The sequence below is a fragment of the Erythrolamprus reginae genome, chromosome 2 (genome assembly GCF_031021105.1).
Source record: "Erythrolamprus reginae isolate rEryReg1 chromosome 2, rEryReg1.hap1, whole genome shotgun sequence".
NCBI lineage: Eukaryota > Metazoa > Chordata > Lepidosauria > Squamata > Dipsadidae > Erythrolamprus > Erythrolamprus reginae.
Window position 1 is genome coordinate 44,254,415 of NC_091951.1, and position 10,819 is coordinate 44,265,233.

Genomic DNA, 10,819 nt, shown 5'->3' on the forward strand with positions numbered 1-10,819 from the left:
TCATTTTTAAAAAAAATCCTTCTGAGCATGTGCAGAAGCTGAGTTCCGGCACTGTGCAGGCGGTCGCCATCTTTTTTTCGGATTTGTTTTTCCCCCGCCTCGGATTCTTTCATTATTGCGCATGCACGCGCAATGAACAAACGCATCCATGAGGCATGCCTATGCGACATGGGACGGAGCAAACCAGCAGTGAGGTAAGCTGGAACCCACCCCTGGTCTTACCGTGTAAAATACAAACGACGGAGTGTTATTGAATACAGAGAGTCCTCCAGTTATGAACATAACTGAGCCCAAAACTTCTGTTGTTAAGTGATTCATTTGTTAAGTGAGTTTTGCCACATTTTACACATTGTATAACAAGCAAGAGGGAGGCTGTGAATGAGAAAAGTTCATAAGTAGAGACGTTCTTACATAAAGGTACCACTGTATGCCCTTCAAGGCATCGGACCAGAATATCTCCGGGACTGCCTTCTGCCGCACAAATCCCAGCGACCAGTTAGGTCCCACAGAGTTGGCCTTCTCCGGGTCCCGTCGACTAAACAATGTCGTCTGGCAGAACCCAGGGGAAGAGCCTTCTCTGTGGCGGCCCCGACCCTCTGGAACCAGCTCCCCCCAGAGATTAGGATTACCCCCACCCTCCTTGCCTTTCATAAACTTCTCAAAACTCACCTCTGCCGTCAGGCATGGGGGAATTGAGACATCTTCCCCAGGCCTATATAATTTATGTATGGTATGTTTGTGTGTATGTCTTGTTTTTAAATAAGGGGTTTTTAGATATTTTTTAAATATATTAGATTTGTTATTGTACATTGTTTTTATTATTGCTGTGAGCTGCCCCAAGTCTACGGAGAGGGGCGGCATAGAAATCTAATAAATAGTAATAATAATAAATAATAATAATGACGAAGCCTATGTAGCACTTGGCTTCACTGTGACTACGGTGGGAGACAAGGAAAGACCGGTATATTTACCGTGGCAGGGGACAGCATATCCACTGGACAAAAAAATTGGACCAGATGAAACATATTGGGAGAATAAAGCCTCTGATTGTCAAGTAGAAGGTAAATTCCAAATAAAGAAATTTAGAAAGAGATGTGAACTTTGGTAGGATAATCCCTAGAACAAGGATGTCAAACTGGATTTTTTGACGGCTGGATCAGCATTGTAGTTCCCTTCCGTGGGTTGATGGGGTGGGGGGAGATGGTATAGACATCTACTGCAGCACCCTGTTGTCCAAAACGTTTTGGTGGGCAGGGTCCTGCAGGAGGCTGTCCAGGCCAAAAATTGGGGTGTGTGGGGTCCGCACGCAGCCCCTGCGCACCCCATTTTTCGCTAGCAGAGGCACCACGGGCTGGTCCTCTGTATTTCCAGGCTGGCCCCATGGGCCAGATTTAAGCTGGATCCGGCCTGGAGGCCTTGATTTTGACCACCACCCCCTGTCTTAGAAGCTCGAGAGCATTTGACCGATTTGTAACAAAGAACTGGTACTAATTAATGCCCTGCCGATAAACAGTAACTAACATATACAGTATAAACAGCAATTGAATCCATTCCTTGATTACTATTTGCTTTTTAAATTACCAATTAAGTTCTTCTTTCCTAACTTGTTTCCTTGTTGTTAACTTAACCATGGATTACTCAATTAGCTTAAAGTTCTCTGTGTGAATACTGTAGCATAAACTAACCGCATAGAGCTAGGCTCAAAGCATGCCAGACTGACACCCAGTAATCGCTCGGGGATTCAAAGCTGTCTCCGAACACAGCCTCCAAATATTTTCCTTTTCTTTCCCCCATATGAAACCTTTACCTCTCTTGCAAAGTCACTTAGATTCTTAATCAAGATGCAACGTTTTCTATGCAAACAGCTGGGGAATTACAATTATTGCCCTTGCTACCTCAATTTGCGTGTTTATGGTGAGAATTAATGAGCCCTGGCACAGAAATTGACAATAAAAATGCTAAATGGAAACTAGACAAACGCAAAATCACTACAGATCTGCCTTTAACGAGAGGAAAAGGATGCAAGCATTTTTTTAAAAATGGCAATGCTATGTTGTGGAGACTAGTTTGCTTATATGAAATGGATTTCGGTTTTGATTGTTTTTGAAAGGGCATTGCAGGCACTTTGGCAAAATTATTATTTAAAGCAGGGGTAACCGACCCGTGACCTAGAGGCTGCATGCAACATGGACAGCTAATTATGTGGCCCCCCATGATCGTAAATGTTTTTGAAAATGAAAGACAAAAAAAGGACTCTGATTATTATAAAACTTGGGGGAAATTTTATGATTGGATGGAAAATTAAAAGCTAAACAAATATTATACTTAGTTATTGTGGGAAAAGATAAGATATGAAAATTGAATCAAATATTGTCAGCCAGATGGCAAGATAAGAATTGGTGGTAGCACTATATAATGATACGATACAAATTCATTTATTAATAAGAATTTAAACATGTAGAATTTTCTAATTTATGTAATTTCACGCACCAAGTAACTGTTGTGTTGTTGTAATGTTTATATTTAATCTTTTTTAATGTAAATAATCAATAAAGTATTTCCAATAATAATAATAATAATAATAATAATAATAATAATAATAATAATTTATTAGATTTGTATGCCGCCCCTCTCCGTAGACTCGGAACGGCTGGTAATTAAACAAACAGACCTGGATGATGGTGGCAGCAATGGATAAGGATTTAACACAGAGGTGAAAGGATGAAATTGGATATTGAGTAAAGATATCTATGTTTTAATATAGATAGAAAAAAGAATACAGTGTTCCCTCGATTTTCGCAGGGGATGCGTTCCGAGACTACCCGCGAAAGTCGAATTTCCGCGAAGTAGAGATGCAGAAGTAAATACACTATTTTTGGCTATGAACAGTATCACAAGCCTTCCCTTAACACTTTAAGCCCCTACATTGCAGTTTCCCATTCCCTTAGCAACCATTTAGATTATTACTCACCATGTTTATTTATTAAAGTTTATTAAAATATATATTTATTAAAGGGAGACAAAAGTTTGGCGATGACATATGACGTCATCGGGCAGGAAAAACCGTGGTATAGGGAAAAAACCCGCGAAGTATTTTAAATTAATATTTTTGAAAAACCGGGGTATAGACTTTTCGCGAAGTTTGAACCTGCGAAAATCAAGGGAACACTGTATAAGGGAACAGATTTTATAATATTGTTATTTGTAGAGGATATATATGTTTGATGAGTAGTTAACTTTAAGTAATTTAGCAGAGGAGAACAAATCACTTTAGTAAAAAGTTTATTTTAAGATATGTAGACTTTCTTTTTGAATGTTTAATGTAACAAAGAAATATTATGTATCATTACTGCAGGCATTGACTCTGTGTTTTTTATTGCATATGTTGTTTTTTATTGTATGTTGGAGAAAAATAAAGAAAATTTTATCCCTCCCCCCAAAAAAATCCCCAGTTGTAAGTCAAAGACTGTCTGTATATGACTGGCCTCAAGGAAATTCATGAAATGTGCAAATGTAGATCCTAAAAATTATTTTCACTGCTAAAAAAACACCCTTGTAGTCCTTCACCAAGTCCTTAGGCTCACACTGTACTACAATAGTCATTTTTATATGAGAAAAAGAGAAGATAGTGGGGTGGAAAGCAGTTATTGAAAACTTCTACTACCACTGCTGTAATAGTGAAAGTAACATTTCTCCAAAAGAGACAATGTCTCATTCGAGACAATGATGAATCCGCATACAGACGGGAAGTTGAACAACTATCCTTGTGGTGTGACCAGAACAATCTAGAACTGAACACACTCAAAACCGTAGAAATGGTGGTAGACTTTAAGAGAAACCCTTCCACCCTTCCACCTCTCACAATACTAGACAACACAGTATCAACAGTAGAGACCTTCAAATTTCTAGGTTCTATCATATCTCAAGACCTAAAATGGTCACCTAACATCAAAAACATCATCAAAAAAGCACAACAAAGAATGTTCTTTCTGTGCCAACTCAGGAAGCTCAAACTGCCCAAGGAGCTGCTGATACAGTTCTACAGAGGAATCATTGAGTCTGTCATCTGCACCTCTATAACTGTCTGGTTTGGTGCTGCAACCCAACAGGACCGACACAGACTTCAGAGGATAATCAGAACTGCAGAAAAAACAATTGCTGCCAACCTTGCCTTCCATTGAGGACCTGTATACTGCACGAGTCAAAAAGAGGGCGGGGAAAATATTTACTGACCCCTCACATCCTGGACACAAACTCTTTCAACTCCTACCCTCAAAACGTCGCTACAGAGCACTGCACACCAAGACAACTAGACACAAGAACAGTTTTTTCCGAACGCCATCACTCTACTAAACAAATAATTCCCTCAACACTGTCAGACTTTCTACTAAATCTGCACTTCTATTCTACTAGTTTTTCTCATCATTCCTTTCACCCATTTCATCCCATGTTGACTGTATGACTGTAACTTGTTGCTTATATACTAAGATTTTTATTAATATTGCTTCTTCATTGCTTATTTGACCCCTATGACAATCATTAAGTGTCATACCACATGATTCTTGACAAATGTATATTTTATTTTATGTATGCTGAGAGCACATGCACCAAGACAAATTCCTTGTGTGTCTAATCACACTTGGCCAATAAAATTCTATTCTATTCTATTCTATTCTATTCTATTCTATTCTATTCTAAAAGGACATTTCGGAGAAGTTATTCAATGTGCAATTCAGGAGGGAGGAAAAATCAGTACCATGATTAGCAGGGAGCAACAAAAGTAGATACAGCAAGCAAACAGGGAGATTTTAACTAAAGATAATTAGAGTCTTGAAAAGCTTTGACAAGATTTCACCAGTCCACACCAGACAAAGTACTGATACAATTATCAAAAAAGAAAATAGTGCCCAAACTAAAGTATTAAAAAAGAATAAAATCCATAGAACTGTGAGAATTTGGTAGTAGCTTTGTCTGGATATTTTGATTGGTTTTGATTTGATTTTGATTTTATTGGATTTGTATGCCGCCCCTCTCCGTAGACTCGGGGCGGCTAACAACAGTAGTAAAACAGCATATGACAATCCAATATTAAAACAGTTAAAAAACCCTGTTGTAAAACCAAACATACATACAGACATACCATGCATAAAATTGTAAAGGCCTAGGGGGAAAGAGTATCTCAGTTCCCCCATGCCTGGCGGCAGAGGTGGGTTTTAAGAAGCTTTCGAAAGGCAAGGAGGGTGGGGGCAATTCTAATCTCTGGGGGGAGTTGGTTCCAGAGGGCCGGGGCCGCCACAGAGAAGGCTCTTCCCCTGGGTCCCGCCAAGCGACATTGTTTAGTTGATGGGACCCGGAGAAGACCCACTCTGTGGGACCTAACTGGTTGCTGGGATTCGTGCAGCAGAAGGCGGTCCTTGAGATAATCTGGTCCGGTGCCATTTTAAAGAAAGACAGCAAAAAGAAGAAGAAGAAAAAAGCAACGATAAAGTAAATACAGAGTTAACTGAATGTCCAAATCCTTGGACTAAAACTAATATTTGTTAGCTGGAGGCAGGAGATAAGATACCGAACAAGTGTGCTTTCACCTCACTGTTGCCTTTATCATGTTAGCTAATGTTTTCTTTCATGGTTTTTTTTAAAATAAAGTACTTCAGCAATAAATCATTCGTCCCAGAGACTTTGCATAGCTCTTTCCTCTTAAATGAACTTTCCAACTTGCTTGTTTCAGCTGCGAGAGGGATCTTGGAGTCTTAGTAGACAGCCAGGTGAACATGAGCCATCAGTGGGCAGCAGCAGCCAAAAGAAGCCAATGCAATCCTCAACTGCATTAATAGAGGGATACATTAGAGCGGTGTTTTTCAACCAGGGTGCCGCGGTGCACTAGTGTGCCGTGAGACATGGTCAGGTGTGCCACGGGGAAATTAAACATGGGTCCCCAAATTACCTTTCCTGCCAGGATATCAAGAATGCAGCTGCGAGAGCAATCATGGGCTTCCCTAAATATGCCCATGTTACTCCAACACTCCGCAGTCTGCATTGGTTGCTGATCGGTTTCTGGTCACAATTCAAAGTGTTGGTTATGACCTATAAAGCCCTTCATGGCATCGGACCAGAATATCTCCAAGACCGCCTTCTGCCGCACGAATCCCAGCGACCAGTTAGGTCCCACAGAGTTGGCCTTCCCCGTTGACTAAACAATGTTGTTTGGCGGGACCCAGGGGAAGAGCCTTCTCTGTTGCAGCCCCGACCCTATGGAACCAACTCCTCCCAGATATCAGAGTTGCCCCCACCCTTCTTGCCTTTTGTAAGCTCTTAAAAACCCACCTCTGTCATCAGGCATGGGGGAATTGAAATATTCCCTTCCCCTAGGCTTATAAAATTTATGTATGGTATGACCGTATGTATGACTGACCTCTTAAATTGGGGTTTTTAGGTTTTTTTAATATTAGATTTGTTTACGTTGTCTTTTTACTGTTGTTAGCCACCCCGAGTCTACGGAGAGGGGAGGCATACAAATCTAATTAATTAATTAATAAATAAATAAATAAATAAATAAACAAACAAACAAACAAACAAACAAACATCCCTTTTGTGTTCATTGAAACAGGCCCAGGTTTCACACTAAGTAAGTATAAATACATTTAGAAACTATATTATTAACTATATGTATAATATGTACTGCGTTAGAATGTCATTTTGTGTAATTTTGGTTGGCGGTGTGCCCCAGGATTTTGTAAATGTAAAAAATGTGCCGCGGCTCAAAAAAGGTTGAAAATCACTGCATTAGAGGACAAGGGAGGTACTGATGTCACACTATGAAGCTTTAAATTAGGCCGTATCTAGAGTACTGCATCCAGTTTTGGTCACCACACTACAAAAAAGACATTGAAACTCTAGAGCAGTATTTTTCAACCTTTCTAGTGCCACGACCCCTTAATACAGTTCCTTATGTTGTGGTGACCCCCAACCATAAGTCTAGTGTCAATTCTCCCAACAGAGCTTTAGGCTGATTGGCAGGAAGGTCAGAGGGACACCCCCACTGTAAATGGCTGATTGGTTGGATTGTAAAAATATGTTCCAAGGTGCCATAATAGAAGATTTAGTTCCTAACACCATTTATTTATTTATTTATTTATTTATTTATTTATTTATTTATTTATTTATTTATTATTTATTTATTTATTTATTTATGCATTCACTCACTCACTCACTCACTCACTTACTTACTTACCTACCTACTTATTTATTTATTAGATTTGTATGCTGCCCCTCTCCCTAGACTCGGGGTGGCTAACAACAACAATAAGACAATATAAACAAATCTAATATTTAAGTTAATTTAAAAAACCCTAATTTAAGAGACCAATCATACATACAGACATACCATGCATAAATTTTATAAGCCAAGGGGGAAATTTGTCTTGGACTTAGGCAATCCCTGTGAAACAGCCATTCGACCCCCAAGGGGTCCCGACCCCCAGGTTGAGAACCACTGCTCTAGAGAAAGTAGAGAGCAACCAGGATGATTAGGGAACTGGAGACTATAACATACAAAGAGTTGCAGGAACCGGGCATGGATAGTCTAGTGAAGAGAAGGATCAGGGGAGACATGATAGCAGGATTCCAATATTTGAGGGGCTGCCAGAGAGAGGAGGGGGTTCAGGCTGTTTTCCAAGGCACCAGAAGGCTAGATAAGAAATAATGGATGGAAGCTGACCAAGGAGAGATTCAACGTGGAAAACTTCAGAAGAGAAGGATTTAGGGGTAGTGATTTCTCACAGTCTCAAAATGGGTGAACAGTGCGGTCAGACAATAGGGAAAGCAAGTAGAATGGTTGGCTGCATAGCTAGAGGTATAACAAGCAGGAAGAGGGAGATTATGATCCTGCTATATAGAATGCTGGTGAGACCACATTTGGAATACTGTGTTCAGTTCTGGAGACCTCACCTACAAAAAGATATTGACAAAATTGAACGGGTCCAAAGATGGGCTACAAGAATGGTGGGAGGTCTTAAGCATAAAACGTATCAGGAAAGACTTCATGAACTCAATCTGTATAGTCTGGAGGAGAGAAGGGAAAGGGGGGGGCATGATCGAAACATTTAAATATGTTAAAGGGTTAAATAAGGTTCAGAAGGGAAGTGTTTTTAATAGGAAAGTGAACACAAGAACAAGGGGACACAATCTGAAGTTAGTTGGGAGAAAGATCAGAAGCAACATGAGAAAATATTACTTTACTGAAAGAGTAGTAGATGCTTGGAACAAAGTTCCAGCAGACGTGGTTGGTAAATCCACAGTAACTGAATTTAAACATGCCTGGGATAAACATAGATCCAACCTAAGATAAAATACAGGAAATAGTATAAGGGCAGACTAGATGGACCATGATGTCTTTTTCTGACGTCAATCTTCTATGTTGCTATGAAATAAGGAGAAACTTTCTGACAGTAAAAGCGATGCAACCAGTGGAACAGCTCTCTGTTTGGTGATAGTTGATGGTAAGCAAGAAGAACCGATCACTTGAAAACGCACGAGTAGGTCTTGGGAACTGAGAAGAGCTCCCAGTTCGTCACAGGCAGAGAATGTGACAATTACAGCCGAATAGCCAGCAAAGGGGGTCATGCCAGAGCATGCAGATAGGGTGCCCTAGTGAAGCATGAGCAATGGACGGTCAGAGTCACATGGCTTGTTCTGGTCACAAGAAAACACGGTGTGGTGCCAACCTGGACTATTTTCAGAAAAGCTGATATTCCACATCAGATAGGGTAACTAAAAAAAGGCTGGTGCAGAAGGCCACTGATGTGCTTTGCTTTGAGGCAACTGCGAATGGAAACTGAATCATATTGAGGACCTATCGCTCCTCAACCCAATTCTAAACGTCCCCACTTCAAACTAGACTTCCTTGGACAAGGACACTGCAAACAGAAGGGAGGGAGGAACGAAGGAAGGAGGGAAGAAAGGGAAGAAGGCTAGAAGGAAGGAAGGAAGGGAGGGAGGAAGGAAAGAGAGAAGGAGGGAGGGAGGGAGGGAAGGAAAAAAGGAAAGAGGGAAGGAAGAGAAGGAGGGAGGGAGGGAAGGAAGGAAGGAAGAAGAGAAGAAAGGGAAAGTGGGAGGAAGGGAGGAAAGGAAGGACGGAGGGAGGGAGGGAAGGAGGAAAGAAGAGAAAGAAGGAGGGAGGGAAAGAGGGAGGGAAGGAGGGAGGAAGGAAGGAAGGGAAGGAGGGAGGGAAGGAAGGAAGGAAGGAGAGAAGGAAGGGAAAGATGGAGGGAAAGAGGAAGGAAGGAAGGGAAGGAAGGGAAGAAGGATAGAAGGAAGGAAGGAAAGAGGGAAGGAGGGAGGGAAGGAGGGAGGGAGGAAGGAAAAAGGGAAAGAGGGAAGGAAGGGGAATGAGGGAGGGAGGAGGGAAGGAAGGAAGAGAAGGAGGGAGGGAGGGAAGGAAGGAAGGAAAAAAGGAGAGAAGGAAGGGAAAGAGGGAGGGAGGGAGGGAAGGAAGGACAGAGGGATGGAGGAGGAAGGAGGGAAGGAAGAGAAGGAGGGAGGGAGGGAAAGAGGGAGGGAAGGAAGGAAGGAAGGAAGGAAGAAAGAAAGGAAGGAAGGAAGGAGAAGAAGGAAGGAAGGAAGGAAGGAAGGAAGGAAGGAAAATCACCTCACCAAGGAAATATAAAATCTCTACCATTTGGGTAAGGCAATTTTCCCAATCTCAAATGTTTTAGCTAATGGCTATCACGATTAATGGAAACTAAAATTAGAACTGAAGAAGCTTCTTGGATGAGAAGCAAAATGTTTTCAAAGAAAAGAAGAAGAAAGACCAGGAAAAAAGCCCTTTTGTGATAAGTCCACAGGCCGTGAAGGGGCCATAGTTACACACCCTCTTCCTGCTTGTTATACCTCTAGCTATGCAGCCAAGCATCCTACTTGCTTTCCCTACCGCCTGTTGTTGTTATTATTTATTAGATTTGTATGCCACCCCACAATCCAGATGCTTGGCAATTAAACTCATATATATGGTGGTTGTAGTGTCCTGGGTTCATTTGATCACGGTTTGCAACGTTCTCCCAAGCAACGTCAATAGGGAAGCCAGATTCGGGTTACATATCAGGTTACTAACTTAAACATTGCGGTGATTAACAACTGTGGCAAGAAAAGTCGCAAAGTGAGACCAAACTCAGTTAGCCTATGTGTTGCTTACCAACAGAAAGGTGGGGCTCAATTGTGGTCGTAAGTCGAGGACCATCTGTACCAGGGTTTCTCCTTTGCCCTGCTGCTCATTTATACAATTAAAAAGCGGCACAGCAGAAACGTGTAACATTCTTCTGCATGTTTGCAACTCGACAAAGAAGCAACAAGCAAGGGACAACGTCCCTAATCCGAATCCCTCGTGATGGCACCGGGCCAGAATATCTCAGGGACCGCCTTCTGCCGCACGAATCCCAGCAACCAGTTAGGTCCCACAGAGTGGGTCTTCTCCGGGTCCCGTCAACCAAACAATGTCGCTTGGCGGGACCCAGAGGAAGAGCCTTCTCTGTGGCGGCCCCGACCCTCTGGAACCAACTCCCCCCAGAGATTAGAATTGCCCCCACCTTCCTTGCCTTTCGTAAGCTGCTTAAAACCCACCTCTGCTGCCAGGCATGGGGGAACTAAGATACACTTTCCCCCTAGGCCTTCACAATTTTATGCATGGTATGTCTGTATGTATGATTGGTTTTTATATAATGGGTTTTTAACTGCTTTTTTTTAGTATTGGATTTTGTTGTACTGTTTTACTGCTGTTGTTAGCCGCCCCGAGTCTGCGGAGAGGGGCGGCATACAAATCCAATTA

General features: G+C 41.7%; 1 pseudogene; it reads right to left on the reverse strand.

The window, feature by feature from the left end:
* Nucleotides 1–1,213: 1,213 nt before the first annotated feature.
* Nucleotides 1,214–10,819, reverse strand: part of LOC139159395 (transcriptional adapter 3-like) — a 16,362-nt pseudogene continuing 6,756 nt past the window's right edge.